The following is an 18,453-nucleotide window of genomic DNA, read 5'->3' as shown; positions in this document are numbered from 1 at the left end:
CTTCCAGTCCATATGCGATAAAGTCATCGATCCCAATGAGGAGTTGATTGGCGTTCCTAAGAATCGTCATAGTGACTGGATGACCGGAAAAGGTATTAGGGGCCGGGTTGAAAAAATTGTGACACGTGAAATGTTGCATTTAGCACACACGTATGTGCTAAACAACGAAGATGAGGTGCAACCTTATATTCAACAACACAAAGATGAGCTCAAATACGATCACCCAAACAAGACCGAGAAGTGGATTGCGAACGAGCATACGAAGACGTTTGCAGAGTGGTTTAGGAATATTGTCTTAGAGTGTACGGATCAAACTGGTGATGACATCTCTCCTAGGTTACTACGTCTTGGTTTAGGTCCAAATGCCAGGGTCACCTTTTACAACAGTTTTGCCATTAATGGATATACTTTTTACACCGCTTGAGCAAGATGAGTTGAGCACAATGCAAAATAGTGGTGTGAGTTCTGAATTTGAGGCAATGCACTTTGCTACTTCAAAAGATAAAAAGCCTATTTGGGGAAAATGCCTTTATTATGGTGTTATTCAAGAAATATTGGTACTAGATTACATTGATTTCACCATGCCTTTGTTTCGATGTAACTGGGTTGATAACAACATCCATTGTGTCCGAAAGGATAAGATGGGATTTACGTTGGTCAATCTGGGTAAGGTTGGCAATAATAAGGATGATCCTTTCATAATGGCATCCCATGCTAAACAAGTGTTCTATGTCACTGATCCTATGGATAAGAAATGGTCTGTTGTACTGTCTATAAGGAGTAGAAGGAGTAGTCCATCCGATAATGGTGATGATGATCAGGATGTCGTTTTTGAGGGAATGGATCACTCTACCACTGTATCTTAATTCGACGATGTTGACACTGATCATGAGGACACTGAAAGCATCTATATGCGTGATGACCATGGTGAAGGTATTTGGGTTAACGAAGAAACTATGACATTCAAGAAACGTCCCCGATCCTAAGATAGTTCATCAGGACACAGTGATATGGACGACCAACATTTTGCGTCATTTTCAGACCAATAATTTGATGGTTTAATTTATTGGTAAATCAATAATGGTCATTGTTAAATAAAAATTCCCAAATTTGCATGGCATGGTAAATCCTGTAGCTTAGATATGCAAAGTATGCATGCATCTTTGGTGTTGTCTTATGTTCTTGATCTTATTATTAGATGTGGATGCTGGTGTTGAAATTACTGAATAATGTTACAGTATATGGTGCTTCTGCTGTTACAGTATGTATATATTGTTACAGGTTTGGACTGTAATGGAATTACAGTAATTTAAAAAAAAAAAAAAAAAAGGTTCAACAATAACAACGGTTATATTTAAATTACCCGTTGTTAATACTTTCAACAACGGTTATAGTTACATTACCCGTTGTTATTATTTTCAACAACGGTTGTATTATCCCTACCCGTTGTCATTGATTTTTTTGACATATTTCATTTTTGCGCAAATTTATTGAAAATATATTACAACGGGTATATTTTAACCGTTGTAATAAAGTTTTGACAACGGTTGACTTATATTGACCTGTTGTTATTAACATATAACAACGGTTTTCCTTTTAGAACCCGTTGTCAATAGTATGTCTTAATAAAAAACTAATTTACAAACACATACACACACAACACCAGTTCAACCGTTGGTATCCTGAGTTAATTCTTCTCTCTTCCTCGCTTTCTACATTCTCGTTGCCGGCCGTCGCCCAATTTCCGACGCCCAGATTCAGTTGCCTTCCCTTATCATCCTGCTCGTTCTCTTTATCATCATCATCATCTGGTATGTTCACTTTAATTTTGTGTTTCGTCATTAGGGTTTTAAGACGATCATCTTTTTTCTTTTTCATGCATCTGTTTATTTTTCGTCTTCTTTGTTATCTTTATCATCCCGCATCATCTACTTCACTCCTCTAATTAGGGTTTAGGATTTTAGAAGCTCAATCTGTTGTTTTAAATTTTCATTCCTATTAGGGTTTAGGGTTTTAGATAATACTCTACATGTACGTTGTTAAGTTGTTCATTTCCTATATCATTCATATTTAGGTTTTAGGATTATCATGGGTGAAAAACGGAAAAGAAGTCAAAAGAATAATAAGCCTGAGGATAATAAGCCTGGTGAGAGGGGTGCTACGAAGTGCCAAAAAGTCCTTGCAGCTATAGCCGCTAAAGTAGTTGGAAATAACATGGAGCTCGAAGGGTTTCCCTCTTTGGTCCAAATGCGGGTTATTTCTCCAGTTGGATTGGATGTTGCACAAGACAGTTTGTGCCTATCCATTTAGATGATGCTAGAAGTTTGAATCCAAAATTGGCGGAGTTATACTTGGCTCGTGTAAAGGAAGGCTTTATTATACCCGATGAAAGCCATGATAAGTATTTAATGCATAAGGCAGCGGATGTCCACAGGCAGTGGAGGTGTGACGTTGCTAGGGATTGGTTGTATGTGGACAAGGCAACGGGGGAGATGCGTAAGAGCCCACCGGAAAACAAGTGTCCCACCATCAGTCCGGAACAATGGGATGTTTTCAAAAAGATGAGAACTACTGAGAAGTTTCAGGTTAAATATCCTCGCCTTTTAACGATTTACCTATCATTTTTTTAATTAATTAGTCCTTTATATAATATTTTTATTATCTCATCTACTTGCGCTTTTATATAATTATTTGAAGGCCGTTAGCAGAAGAAATCGTGCTAACATTTCATACAAGAAGGGGAAATGGTATGGTTCTCGAGGCGATTCTGAGAAAGATAGAAGAGAACCTCGTAAGTAGCATGCATTATTCCCTGTGAGACTTTATTTTTTTAATCACACTTGGACTTGCATTGATACACATTTACATGTATAAATGTTACCATGTTAATGTGTAGGTGGCAAAGGGAGTGAAAGAGGTGGATCGGCATGTAACTTATAAAGAAGGGCACACGCCTAAAGGATCCCGGTCGCGTGACAAATATGATGAGGAAGTGTTGGCCAACATAGTAAGCATTATTTTATTAAGACGAGTTCATTACTAACTTTATTATTTTAGTCACAAATATAATTTGAAGTTTATTTAATATATTATAGGACAACGTATTGAAAGAGGTAGAAGAAGGGAAATTCACTCCCAGTGGTCGTAATGACGTTCTTGCTAGAGCGATCGGCCGACCCGAACATCCAGGTCGTTTGAGGGGCGTCCCGTTACAGGTTGGAGTAACGAAATATTATGGGACAACTGCCCCGATAAAGAAGAAAAGGACGACTAAGTCTGAGAAGGCTGACATGGTACCATTTATTCTATTATTTTCATTTAAGTTCAATTCACATGTTATTGTTGGGATAAAAATTGCTGACACATTACATTCTTGGCACGCAGCCTCCGTTAATGGTATCCGTACTACTAAAGTTGAATGCTGGAGGCAAGCTTTCCGAAGAAGAAGTGAAGATGATGGAGGATGTCATTTGTAAAAGGGGTAATAAGGTACAACAGATTGGTCAAGAGGCCGAGAACACTACTACCTTGGCAATACATGCTGAGAAGGAAGTATCGGTCAACGAGATTCAGAAAGATCAGGTACCTAATGCTTCAAGTCAGTAACTACTAAAGCCGATCGGTACCACCTAATACTTCCTTATTTTTCTTTTCTTTCTTTTTTTTGGGTAAGATCAGGGGGTGTGTTCCCTGCCAACTCTAATGCTATAACTTCTGACATCGTGCCATTGGTTAATTTTATTAGGTAAATAATGGGTCTGAAAAGGAGATGCAACTTGAGAAGACGGTGATGGAAAAAAAGATACATCCCCTTCAAGTCAGTTCCCTGTTTTCAGTAAGGTATGCATACATGAAGTGTTTAATTAGTTAAATTTATATGAATTCTATTAAATTTTGAGATATAATAATGTATGTGTATATTCTTCAGGCCGTAAACAAGAGGGTGGTAGTTATTCTTGCTGACCCTAAATTCGAAAATCCAAATGTGCGTGTTGGCCGGGGTCTCGTAGAAATACACACCAAATCAGCCGCGGTAACTGTAGTAGTTCATGGCGAAAAACTTTTGCCGAATCATAGAAAAGTAGAGATAACTACAGTCTTTCCAGGCCATGAAAATCACAATCGCTCTGTCCCGATTCGTGACGACATTACCATTTCGGGAGATGCGGTTGGGAGTTTCATCCAATGGCTCGAAACTCACATCTACTTGGCTCGGCCGTCTCCGCCTCTCAGGAAAAGCGATTGGGGTTAGAAGAAATACCTTTATATATATGTTACATTTTTAATTGTTGAATGTTTTTATATGTTATTTTTTTTTTGTAGGGAACAAAAAAGCCGACTTTGGCGGGTAAGCCTAATGTCCGGGGACTTGATGAGGTATTTAATTAACTTCTCCATTTTTATGAAAACCTCCCTTTAATTTTTTTTGTTTCTGTATTTCTAAAAAGCATGGAAATTTTTTGTATGTGTAGGGAACAGAAAAGCCGGCTAAGGCGGATAAGCCTAAGTCCCCAGACATGCCAACTACCTCGTCCAGACAACAACTTGATGAGGTATTTAATTAACTTCTCCATTTTTTTAAAAACCTCGCTCCCTTAATTATATTTTGTCTGTATTTCTAAAAAGCATGCATGGTAATTTTGTGTAGGGGACAAAAAAGACTGATAAGCCTAAGTCCCCAGTCATACCTGCTACTACTACTTCATCATTGAAAGAGCAGGTTGACGAGGTATTTAGTTAAGTACGCTTTTATTTTTATTACTCCAACTAGGATATGTTACCTTTGGATTTTTTATTATTTTAATTATCTACATGTGTAGGCTGGTGGTAGTAACACAAAATCAAAGAATCATTATTTCTCCGACCTGAAAGAAGTTAGGAGTTTAAACTCCACACAATATACTGGGAAGGATTACATGCAAAAAGTAAGAACGGCGACGATGAGGAAACTACATGAGGAGGCTTGCTGTCGCATAGCCACCGAGCAATTGATAGTTATTCCGCTCGAGGAGGATATTCTAGGGGCTGAGCGCGAAGCACTTATGTCATGGGATATGCTAGCCATTTGGGCTGGCCTAAACCGGATTGATGTGACACACCTATTTGTTTGGATGAAGTAAGTTTCTTAATAAATAATTTCATATTCTAATATTCTGACTACTAGATAGTGTTTTAATTAAATACCGGAATTAATACCGTAATAATGTAGGATATTGAAATTGAGAGTGATCCCCGAGAAGAAGATTCCATCTGATCAATACGGATTCCTGTGCCCCTATGTTTTATCTTTATTTATTCCGGATTTCTCGTTCGAAGAACGGGTAGATTATATTGCTCAGCAATTGGCGACAACCAAGAAGCTGATTTTTGCCGCTTATAATGAAAAAGGGTAATAAACAAATTAATATTACGTTTCCCACTACAATTGCATTTTCATAACTAATATACGTACTTGTTAATAATGATGATGTCTCTTGATGTAGGACTCATTGGGTGCTAGCAGCCATCATGCCGACAAAGAAGAAAGTTTTTTGGTTGGACTCTTTACATAATCCACCAAGCGAGACTTTTAAGCGCTTGATTAATAAGTAAGTTTATAATACTGATTTATTTATAATAACATTAAGTTTCAATTTTTATTTATAGCAAAAAGCTCATTTTTGTCCCTAAAAAAATGAGTGTCTGCCTCTTTTTTTTTTAAAATAAAAAGGGCCTTTGAGAAGAGAAGAGCTAACGAGCAGGATCAACCCACTAAAGATTCTGATGATGGCCCTGATTTTATTATGATAACAGGGGTACGTGGTCAAATACAATACATTAAGTGCAAAAATCTGTGTTTAATACTAATACAATACCTAAAGTTCAAGATTCTGATGTGAGCCTTCTCTCGTCTGTTTGGTTTTATGTAATAATAGGCCCCTCGCCAGCCGGATAGCATACAATGTGGATACTACGTTTGTCGGTTCATGTTGGAGATTATTAGGCGAAGATATATCCTTATTCCAGAAAAGGTTAGTAATTTAATAATGTGTTACGTTTATTACTTTTTTGATGTTGCTATGCAGTATTTGATGTTGTTACAATAATGTCTTGTCTTTAATTTGTTTTTTCCGCAGTATGTAATCAACCCGTCACCAGAGATTCAGCAGTACTCAAGTGTAGATATAGACGAGGTAAGGGACATGTTGGGCAAATACGTCTTAGAAAATAGAAATGCATGATACTCAGAGTTTAGATCAACTTATTAGTAAATTTTTTGTTGAAGTTAGGGAATGATTAGTTCATGTAAATTTAACTCCTAGTAAGTATATATATATATATATATATATATATATGATGTTCTTTGTTGTGGTTGAATTGAATCTATTGAGTTCGATAAACCCAAATTTGTGATTTATCTTTAGTCTTTGGTATATGGTGTCTTTGATATATATGCAAGTTTTTGAATAGCATGAAACAAATTTAATTTTTAAAAACATTAGGAGTTCGTAATAAAAACGGTTACAAAAAAAAAACCCGTTGTGAATACCTTTCACAACGGTTACTAAAAACAAAACCGTTGTGAATACCTTTCACAAATACCGTGCATAATATTCAACAACAGGTTTTAAACGAAGAACCGTTGTTAAAAGTCTTCACAATTTTGGAGGGAAAGTTACAACAACGGGTTTTAAACTAAGAACCGTTGTTACTACAAATTTCAACAACGGGAATGTATCATATACCCGTTGTTAAAAGTCTTCACAATTTTGGAGGGAAAGTTACAACAACGGTTATTAAACTAAGAACCGTTGTTATATTATTCCCACCAAATTTTTGAAACACTTTCCACAACGGCTTACACGCTAAAACAACCGCTTTTAACCGTGGTGAATACTTTCTACAATGGTTTAAGTAAATAACCTAACAGTTGTAAATACCTTTTACAATGGCCGCTTTAACAACGTCCGCTTTTTGTTTTTACAACGGTTTTTACCCGTTGTTATTGACTGTATCTGTAGTAGTGGTTGCAAACGCAGCTTGTGCAAATGAAGCGGAATCATCCACGCAAAATCTCACAACGCAAGAAGTACTGCTGCTCTGAAGCCTCTTGGTAGCTAAACCCGAAGGTAGTACGAAAATACCAGGTGTTCAAACCGTATTTTGCGCAGGGCTAGAAATACGGCCAGGGTAGAATAGAATGGGGGTTAACTATTATTATCCTATTTTGATGTTATCGTGATCGTACCTTTGCAGGGTTGATTATAATGTAAGTAGAAACGAACGTAAATGTAATAAACATTAAAAGAGAACATGACACAAAGATTTATACGTGGAAAACCCTTTAATGGGAAAAAAACCACGGACACCAAACCAGAAGATGATTTCACTATATAATTGGGAGAATATAAGTATGATAATGATAATGCTTGTAATATTCTCTAAGTATTGTGTAGCTTGTAGTATGTATGTTTGTGTGAGATAATGTAGAATGTGTTGTGTATGTTCTCCCTCGAATCCCCCATCTTGTAATGCTTGCTTCTCTTTATATAGCCTTCTCCAAACGGTAGAGTAATCTTCATCAATAAGAGCAAATATTCTCTCATAATTGTATCATTAATTGCCTCGTTAATTGCTATCTTAATTGCTCCTTAATTGCGTATTAATGCCTATTAATGCTCCTTCTTTATGACCAAATCTTTCTCTTAATTACCATATTTAAGTGGTAGTAATCTTATATAATTATCCATGACTTGGTCAAATGTTGACCTTATATTTGACCGTTGTTCTCTCCTGCCTGGTTCCAGGCTCGAGCTACCCTGACGATCCTGCCCTGATTGTCAGGCCAGGGTTGAACTTGATCCTGAAGATGATGAGGGAGTCTAGGCTCAGCAACTGGTGCCAAACTTGAACTACCCTGGCGGACCTACCCTGATCGTCAGGCCAGGGTAGAATTCTATCATGTCAGGAGTGTGAAATTCTAGGCCCAACAATTGCCCCTTATCTTCTTATTATCGTCGGGTCAGGCTAGTAATGAGGAGATAACCATCTCTTTTCATCTTTAGACAAGTTCTCCAGGATGATTCCGCGTGCTTCATCATTAAGAAAACGGCTAGTTGCAGTAAACCTCAATTTTTACCATCTATAAATAACTTCTTCACTTCATGCTTTATTTTCCCCCAAAAACCGATTAATTCTCTGAAAAATTTTCGAATTTATTCTTTAATCTTCGTCGTAAAAACCCAGAAAACACCTGAAAAGTTCATCATGGTTACTAAGAGAAAATTCACCAGGGGTACTGTTACTCCCAGCACTCCAACGGTTCCCAATCATGTCGAAACAACTTCTGAAAATCAACCCATCATTCTTGGAGATACATCCTCTGTTCCAGCTGTTGATACGGTCACCATCCGCTATAAAAATTTTGAGTTTAAGCTGACGAAGGCTCTTGATGAACAACACTCTTTCCCCAATCGTCTCAAACATGAAGTTGAGAAAATTTTGAAGGATAAAGGGATCATTCCTGCTGATTCTGACTTATGGATTCCTGAAAATTCTCCCATTTGGGTGGACTGGCTATATATTTATTAGGGCCTGTCCTGGCGTATCTTAATTTTGATGCATGCGTTGGTGGTAAATACCCTGCAACTTTTGCTTGTCCTGCACATATTCTGTTAGTTCAAAGGAAAGCAAGAAATATTTAACAGGATATACCTTCTTTGTAGTGGATGATTCGGTGGGCACTATTCAGTATCCTTCTGAGAGGGTAACTGTTTTCTTGGCTATTCCTCCTGCGGAGAGGTCGTGGCCATTCTGCTCCGGGGTAGAGCGTTTTCCTTGCTGCCTGAAGGCTGGGGGCTCCTTCAAGGTTTCTAAGCATGTTAAGGCTGTTGGGGCTTCAACTTCTGGTAGTAAGACTTTTTTTTCTCTTATCGGTGTTAGTATTTAGCCCTGACAAGAGGTATGTCATTCACAGAAATGTCAAACAATGGTATTTTGTCCAACCGAGGAGAATGTCTTTGTAGAATAGTTAAATTATTTTGTACATTTGCCCAGGGGGAATGTCCATGTAAAGACAATTTTATGTTTTGTTGGTCCAGGTCAGGGAGGTTATCCCTAATAGGATAGATATACATTTTGCTACCTTTGCCCCATAGGGTGAGGGTTTTTTTCAATCTTGTCATTCTTTTCAAACCTGTTAACCTGTTTTCTTCAAACCTGTTAACCTGTTAAACCTGTTTTCTTCAAATCTGTTAACCTGTTAAGCCTGCTAACCTGTCGTATGTTTTAATTCCATGTAGATCTTCAATCATGTACGATTTTTATTCCTGTAATGATTGAAGTGGGTGGGATCCAGCTTGACTGGAGGGCTTATGTCCCCTGCCTGGCTGGAGGGCTTGGTATTCGGCCTCTCAGGAGGACATTTGGACGGTTTTCAGAGTCTTTCACCTTCTTACACGTCACAGTGCTGCGTCTAGCCGTTGTAGAGGTGTGCAGTAAATACCTGTGCTGGCCAATTATTTCATGCCTGTATTTACTGTATCTGGTGTGGGTTACCAATCTTCGTTTTCGCACGACAGGGTGCAACATAAATAAAAAGTACTTAAAAAATATAAAAGAGATAAAAAGAGCAGCCCACAATTCAAGCAAAACAAAGTTGGTTAGAACATCAAGCATGTGAAATGCAAACAAGTAGGCAGGAAAGAATGCACATTGTCACGTAGCATGTTCAGGAAAGGTACGACATAGCACACATTCAGATGATTAGGTTTGAAATTTTTACCTAGAACATGCAGGGTAGAAATTACAACGAGTTTGATTGTGCTCTTAGGTGGGTGATATTCCGAGATATTGGAATCATGTCACCTTGCAGTATTTATGGCATGTAAGGTTCTTGTCTGACGATTATATGAGCCTTCCCATACAGGGGCTAGTTTGCTTGGTGATTTTTATTTTTTGTTTGGGAATACTTTCGTAGGACAATGCCCTATTCCCTGAAAATTCTAATCTTGACGTTATTGGCGTACAGCTTGATGATAGAATGATATTCTTCGTTGCATCTCTTGGTTACTCTATCAGGGTCAGGCTGACATTCGCTTCAAAGATGTTCAAGCCATATCTTGAGGTTGGCACGTGGACTTCAGCAGGAATGACTTCATTTCATGTTGTGGTCCACGCAGCCAGCCATCAGGGTTGGCTAATAGTAGCTAGTCCTGAGAACTTTGCTTTGCTACATGTGGTACAAGACTTTTCACGTATGATCCAGCCTGAATTCTTGAGTCCTGCTATGAGGGCTTCGTACTCAATCTCATTATTGGTAGCTTTGAACTCACAACTCACAGCCTGTGCTATGGTGTCCCCTTGTAGCGATTTTAGCACTAATCCTAAACATGTGCTCCTCACATTGGATGCCCCATCTGTGAACAGGGTCCACTCTTGGTCTGAGGTTTTATTTTCTAACTGGTTAACTTCCTTGGTCAGGTCTGATTCTAGGTTAGGGCTGAAATCAGCCACAAAATCTGCTAAGGCCTGTGAATTGATTGCTGTCCTGGGTCTAAAGGTAATATTATAGGTGCTAAGCTGGACTGACCATTTGGCCATCCTGCCTGATAATTCAGGCTTCTGCAGGACATATTTTATGGGTAGGTTGGTCTTGGCTACTATAGGGTGATACTCAAAAATAAGGACGCTACTTGGTATACGATATAATTAAAGCTAAAACATATTTTTCAAGTAAACCATACCTTATTTCAAAATCTAGTAGACTTTTACTTACATTGTATATAGGATGTTACTGACCTTCCTGTACTTTAATCAGGACTGCACTAACAGTAGTCTTAACGAGAGAGAAATAAACCGACAAGGATTCTCCTTTGCCTAGCTAGGCCAGTAAAAGATGGAGACGATGATAGACATAGTTTCTAATCCTGGAATAATGTTGCCTCGTATTCAGGAGTTTTTGGACTTCTTCATAGATGTTTATATTTTTTGGGGAGTGGATTTGCGCCGTTTCTGCCACACAGGCTTCAAAGATGTGTCAATATTGAGCCTATAGGTGATAACATCAGCATATACTCCAATTGTATCAAAATGGGATCAAGCAAAAAGCTATATATATATTCTGGATCCGGTGAGAACCATGAGAACTTCACCTTATAAATTTTTTTTCTAAAAAATAACGACATATTTGGATTCAGCATAGAATTTTATGACTAGATAACATATTTCTTAGTCCAAAAAATATAAATTATTGACGGAAATAAAGACGATAAACATTTAATTAATTTTCATGCACCTACTACTTATTTTTATGCATCGAACAATTTTCATGCACCTAGAACTTGTTTTCGTGCACCTAGAGCCTGATATTTTCATGCACCTAGTAATCATTTTCATGCATGTAACAATTTTCATGCACCTACTATTCGTTTTCGTGCATCTATAGCCATTTTATTATACCTAATTGTATTTTTGTACATTAATTTTATATGTTGTTAATAAAATTTCTTTAGTTATACTAAAAATGTGTTTGAATAAACTAAACTAAGGTTAAATGATCCATTAAAACTTTCGGAACAAAATTTGAAGATGATTTAGTAAGGGTTCTCACGGTTCTCATTATGTTGGTGGTTCTCACTGGATCCTGACCCTATATATATATATATATATATATATATATATATATATATATATATATATATATATATATATATTTACAAACATGCTAATTCAGGCCTGACAGAATCAGGGGAGTGATATCCTATTAGGACATGCATGTCGGGGTACTCATACCTGGTCTATTTCCATGCAGGATGGTGCTACACATGTGCCCCTAACTGGGTATTATAATTGCTAGGTGAGAAACTTACCTGACTTGGAAGGCTTTATGGTCTCAAAATAACAATCCTGAGCTGATTTTAGTCCAGGTTTGTGCAGCCTCTAAATAAAACCATTACTGACCAAGACTATACTGACGGTTGTTTTAGCTACAGGAATGTAAACAGATAGTGGTTCTGTTTTGTCTGGCTTGGCCAGTAACTGAGGAGAAGAAAGATGGTTTGTTCAGGGTAGAAACCATTCCTGTCAGCTTTCTGGTGTCCCTGACTGGCTTTATTGATCAGGGCTCCAGTATTGCTTTAATCCGTTCAAGCCTGTCTGCTACGTCTCTTTCGGTCACCATGTAACTCATAAACTTACTATATGTCACATAAAGTTTCACTTGGCAGGTCTGAAATATCTTACAAGGATATCACAAGTAGCTTATAAATGATACACATGAATTATAATTGACAACCATGTTGACTAGCAGGCCAGGATAGATTATGTTTTCAACCGTCCATGTTGTGTAACATGTTAATATTAAAAATTCTATTGGTCAAAGGTTCTAATCTCATGCTAGACATGCTTGATATATAATAGGGAAAAGTTAATGAGTAATCATGTAAGGATTCATAACAGTAGTACGATAATAAATCTGAGCATATCAGGACAGGCTAGTCGTGACAGGTTAATTCATCCTTCAAAAAGTCAATCAGGTCAAGCTTGGTCGATTTATTTTTCCATGATCAGTCAGGTCAGGTTAGGCTTGACTAACCCTGGTATATCAGGACTGCCCAAAAACTATCATATGTAATATGGTCACTATTAAAAATATTTGATTCATACCTACCTTGGAATATGTACTATGATGACATTTTTATTTAAAAGTTATGCAAAGGATACGACTTACCTGTGCAGAAATAACATTTAAATACCTTTTATGATTTATTTTTGTGTTATTGCGTTTCATACTATCGGTCATCATTCCCTATTCTGAAATGACTGGTCTGTCCTGATTGGATCTTAAAGGCAGTCGGGCTTAATTAAGCGAGAAACTTCATTTTTAAGAGCTCTTTCTTTATTGATGTTGTTCACTTTCTTCCTTCCTCGATCTCGTTCCATTAAGGGTGTACCACATTAGGTGATATAAATTTGTTTGTGTCTTATCTCAGGCTTGGTATAGCCGTTTAGGGTTGAACCGATTGGCCAGGCTTGTAATGACGCTGAGGCCTGCCCTGATACTGTCCAGAATTGACTTTGAAGCCTGTCACGATCAGGACTGGATTGCCCTGCCAGGCTTGAATTTTCGAAGTTCAAGGTTTCATTTCCTAAATACATAAAATTATTAGAATTAAGAAAATTCACTGTAGAACAAAAGCTAAAGTACCGAAATTTTAAGATATATTGTTTATATTTTGCAAAACTTGTATTAGATCTAAGAAAAACTTATCTTTGAATTTTTTTCGTGACAAATATGTTCTTGAAATCCGCATTCTCTTAGTCAACGCTGAAACTTGTTATACTTATGATCGTTGGAAGGAATTTTGACTTGATTTGATAACTTTTCCTTTGGATTTAGCATTTCTTCATTTGAAATGGGAGTTATGGAAACTCTTGTATCAATTTTTCCCAAGGCTCTTAAACTTGTGAGAAGAGAAAATCTTGTGAACATTCTTGTAGGATTAATAAACTAGTTTCCCCACAGACGGCGCCAATTGTTTTAACCGTATTTTGCGCAAGGCTGAAAATACGACCAGGGCAGAATAGTGTGGGGGTTAACTAGTATTATCCTGTTTTGATGTTATCGTGATCGTACCTTTGCAGGGTTGATTGTAATGTAAGTAGAAACGAACGTAAATGTAATAAACAATAAAAGAGAACATGACACAAAGATTTATACATGGAAACCCCTTTAATGGGAAAAAATCATGGGCACCAAGCCAGGAGATGATTTCACTATATAATTGGGAGAATATAAGTATGATAATGATAATGCATGTAATATTCTCTAAGTATTATGTAGCTTGTAGTATGTATGTTTGTGTGAGATAATGTAGAATGCGTTGTGTATGTTCTCCTTCGAATCCCCCATCTTGTAATGATTGCTTCTCTTTATATAGCCTTCTCCAAACGGTAGAGTAATCTTCATCATTAAGAGCAAATATTCTCTCTTAATTGCGTCCTTAATTGCCTCCTTAATAGCTGTTTTGATTGCTCCTTAATTGCGCATTAATGCCTATTAATGCTCCTTCTTTATGACCAAATCTTTCTCTTAATTACCATATTTAAATGGTAGTAATCTTATATAATTATCCATGACTTGGTCAAATGTTGACCTTACATTTGACTGTTGTCCTCTCCTGCCTGGTGCCAGGCTCAAGCTACCCTGACGATCCTGCCCTGGTTGTTAGGCCAGGGTTGAACTTGATCCTGAAGATGATGCTGGAGTCTAGACTCAGCGACTGGTGCCAAACTTGAACTGTCCTGGCGGACCTACCCTAATCGCCAGGCCAGGGTAGAATTCTATCATGTAAGTAGTGCGAAATTCCAGGCCCAACACCAGGTATGAATAAAATTATTGGCAAATGGTTACTTGATAGTGGTGCCTCGCATCACATGACTGGACGTCGAGAGTTATTCGATGGTATATAGAAAGGCGTCACATCCAGGGTAGGTTTGCCGGATGGATCTCACATTATTGCGCTAGAGCATGAGCGTGTAATTTTGAATGAACATTTTATTTTAAAATATTTGTTATATGTACCGCGTTTGACATGTGATTTAATTTCCATCCAACAATTAATTACGGAAAATAATTGTATTTTGACATTTCATCCTGGTCATTGTGATATTCAGGACCGATCTACGAGGAAGGTGATAGGACAGGGTGAACAAAAAAGATGGGGTTTATTATCTCAAGACCGATCAAAATGATTTCGTGGTCGGCACACAAATCACTGGCAATGTTCGACTTTGGCATTGGAGGCTCGGACACCTTCTGGTAGTACCTTACCTTATTTTCATCTTTAGATGGAAATCGTTTAATTTGGAATCCCGATTTTTATTGTTATTCGTGTTGTTGTGCGAAACAGACACGCTCAAGTTTTCAGCTTAATAATAAAATAAGTACTGTTTTGCATGCCTTAATACATTGTGAAGTTTGGGGACCCTACGGAACAAGCGGTTTATCGGGAGCTCATTATTTTATGACTATCGTAGATGATTGTAGTAGGGGGTGTAGGTATACCTTATAAAAGATAGAGGAGAAATTGGAAATCTGATGAAATTTTTTTGTAAAACGACCCACACTCAATTTGGGAAACAAGAGAAGGTAATACTAATTGACAATGGGACGGAGTTTTTGTCGAGACCGATGAAGGATTATTATGCCGAGCATGGGATTATTTGTCAGACCAGTAACATCGACACTCCGCAACAAAATGAAAGGGTAGAACAAAAATATAGGCACATATTAGAAAAACTTAAGGGCCTTTTGTTTTCAGGTTGGCCTTCCGTTAGATTTTTGGGGAGTAATGTGTGCTCACAGCTGCCTTTTTAATAAATAAAACTCCGACTCAACTACTACATGGCACAACCCCTTATGAAATTTTATATGGTAAAAACCGAAACTCGACAATCTTCGTGTGTTTGGCAGTCTATGTTACGCCCATATCAAAGACAAGCCAAGGGACAAGTTTAGTGAACGGGGAAAAATTTGCATTTTTTTGGGCTATCCACTGGGAAAGAAAGGGTAGAAATAGTATGATTTAAAACAAACAAAAATTCCTAGTGTCACGAGATGTTGTCTTTTATGAGAATGTTTTTCCCCTTGCAACTGAAATAGTCGAGAATGAAGACGGTATAGACATTTCGGGTTCACTTGAACAGGCTATGGTAATAGACGATCAATATGACACTCCAATGCCTGATGTACTCCACCAAATATTGGCGACAGGGGGAATAATGACACTGATATCAAGTAGCCTGCCAATCCTCAAATCGGAACGCCTACATAGGTAGAAGAAGTGGAGACAGCGGAACATAATGAGTAGGTGATAATTGTGGTAGAAGAAGAAAGATAGGGTCGTGGTGCTCGTAATAAGTTCGAGCCATAATGGAAAAAAGATTTTTTTGTGCAAATAGACAAGGATTATAAACCCCAACCACGATGCTCACCCGGCTTAATCGACTTCCAATAAGAAAGTTACTCGTTATCCTTTGATTAATTATGTCAATACTAGTTGTTTTTCCTCTTCTCACATAAATTATTTAGCGGGCATTGATGCTGTCCAGGAATTGGCAAATTACCTTGAGGCAGCGACACAAATAGAATGGCAAGAAGCGATGGCAAAGGAGATCGATGCACTTCAAAATAATGGTACATTTAAAATTGTCGGTGGTACTATAGAACATTTCAAGGCACGACTTGTAGTACAAGGTTTTACGCAGGTCGAAGGAGTTGATTAGCATGAGACCTTAGCGCCCGTAGCAAAATGACAAGTATTCGATGCCTCTTGGCCGTGGCAGTTGCTAAGCAATGAATCATTTTGGATCTTAATAATATTTTCCTCCACGAGGACTTGAACGAAGATGCATATAGGAAACTGCCTCAAGGTTTTAAATCGCAGGGATCGAACAAGGTCTGCAAATTGATGAAGTTATTATAGGGGTTGAAACAAGCCTCTAAAAATTAGTATGCAAAATTAACCAAATATTTAACTGGTTATTGTTTTGTGTAATCTATGGCAGATTATTCTTTATTTGCATATAAGGAGGGTGATTTATTCCTTGGAGTGTTCGTTTATGTTGATGATATGATCATCGTGAGCCACAATGATGAAGCTTGTACCCGTCTCAAAGCATTTCTCAAAGCATTTCTGCATAAGAAATTCAGAGTTAAGGACCTAGGGCGGCTGAAATACTTTCTGGGAATCGAAGTAGCAACTGGTCCCAAAGAGTCAACGAAAGTATGCGATGGAAATTCTAACGAAAGCGGGAATGAAAGGCTCTAAGCCAGTCAATACGCCCATGCAACAAAATCATACATTGGCACTGGCCAAAGGTCAAGTTCTCAAGGACCCAATGAAATATCGGAGGTTACTTGGTCGACTTGTATACTTGAGGATTACACGACCGGATTTGGTCTATGCCGTTCATATCCTCTCACAATTTGTGCATGAACCTCCAAAGGAACACCTCGAGGCAGCCTTGCGTGTAATTCGATAACTTAAAGATAATCCGGGTAAGGGAATCGTTATGCATGGTGATTCAGATTTACATGTATATGGATACTTGAATTCCGATTGAGCAATGGCCGCACTTACAAGCGAACTAATATGGTTATAGTCGTTTTTATCATCCTTGGGTGTGGAGCATAAGAGTCCCATGACAATATTTTGTGACAATCAAGCTTCACTTCATATTACGAAAAATTCCGTTTTTCACGACCGTACCAAGCACATAGAAATTGATTGTCACTTCATACGTAAGCATTTACTCGACCGAAAAATTTCTAAAGCTCATATTCGAAGTAAAGAGAAACTTGTCGATCTTTTCACTAAGGCTCTTAGAGGAGAAGCTTTCACGTATCTGCAAGACAAGTTGGGCATCAGACTACCGAGTGTTCCAACTTGAAGATGAATATTAGAATATAATTATTGATAATATAATTATCTTAATCAATATTCCGAATATGACTCTGGCAGCGATACAAAGAATTCTAAAAGGCTTCAATATCCGGAATAATAGAGGAATTGGGAAATATCTTGGTATCCCTGCTGAATTTCAAGAGTCTAAGAAGGACATCTTTCAAACTTTGGTGGATCATGTTACTAAGCGGATCTCTTCATGGAATGGTATTTTTCTATCACCGGCGGGGCGGTTGACTCTAGTTTCCTCGGTCCTTTCCAATCTCTCAAATTTCTTTCTATCGGTTTTTAAGATTCCGGTAAGTGTGGCAAGGAAGATTAATTCTCTCTTGGCACAATTTTGGTGGACGGGGTGTAAACTAGGGAAGAGTGTTAACTGGTGTAGCAAAAACTTCCTGAGCCTTCCTAAATGTAAGGGAGGGTTGGGGATCCGCAATATTGAATGTTTGAATAAAGCGTTGTTGGCTAAGCATGGTTGGCGATTGATATCGGGAGATAGGTCTTTTTTCAGCAAGGTCTTTAGGCAAAAACTTTTCGGGACTCAGATTGTTGATGCGGAATCGGTACCTTGTTCAGGTACTAGTTCCTCGTGGGGAGTTCGCAGCATCCTGTATGGGTTTCAGGGTCTCAAAGGTTTTTTGGGGTGGAAGCCTGGTGGTAACTCCCGGTTGAATGTTTGGACATCAAGGTGGGTGGGAGGTGAGTTCCCGGAACCCAAGAATTGCTGGCTAGGCCATGGGGATGTTCATCTTGTGGATCTGCGAGTGGGCCATCTAGTGTCACCAAATGGGCAATGGAATGAAGATTTCATACGGTCTTTGTTTGTAGAGGAACATGCGGAAAGGATCCTGGCAATCAGGCTTAGGACGGAGGGACTGAAAGATGAGGTGTATTGGCCATTCTCAAACCATGGGTGTTTTACGGTGAAAAGTGGTTACGGACTCTTTTTCGAGGAGTATATAACCAGAAAGGGGTCCCAAAAGGATTTCACTAGATTGGGTAAGCG

The 18,453-nt window shown here is 38.1% G+C and overlaps 1 long non-coding RNA gene across 1 annotated transcript; it reads left to right on the top strand.

Annotated features, from left to right (window-relative positions):
• The first annotated feature begins 5,318 nt into the window (after nucleotides 1-5,318).
• On the top strand, nucleotides 5,319-6,273 carry LOC141615137 (uncharacterized). Its single transcript, XR_012529652.1, has 4 exons — nucleotides 5,319-5,389; nucleotides 5,484-5,588; nucleotides 5,916-6,011; nucleotides 6,117-6,273. It is a non-coding gene; the product is annotated as an uncharacterized LOC141615137 (long non-coding RNA).
• Nucleotides 6,274-18,453: the final 12,180 nt, after the last annotated feature.

The sequence above is a fragment of the Silene latifolia genome, chromosome 11, assembly GCF_048544455.1.
Source record: "Silene latifolia isolate original U9 population chromosome 11, ASM4854445v1, whole genome shotgun sequence".
Classification (NCBI taxonomy): Eukaryota; Viridiplantae; Streptophyta; class Magnoliopsida; order Caryophyllales; family Caryophyllaceae; genus Silene; species Silene latifolia.
The sequence above is the reverse complement of the archived record's forward strand: the minus strand, read 5'-3'. Positions and strand labels throughout refer to the sequence as shown.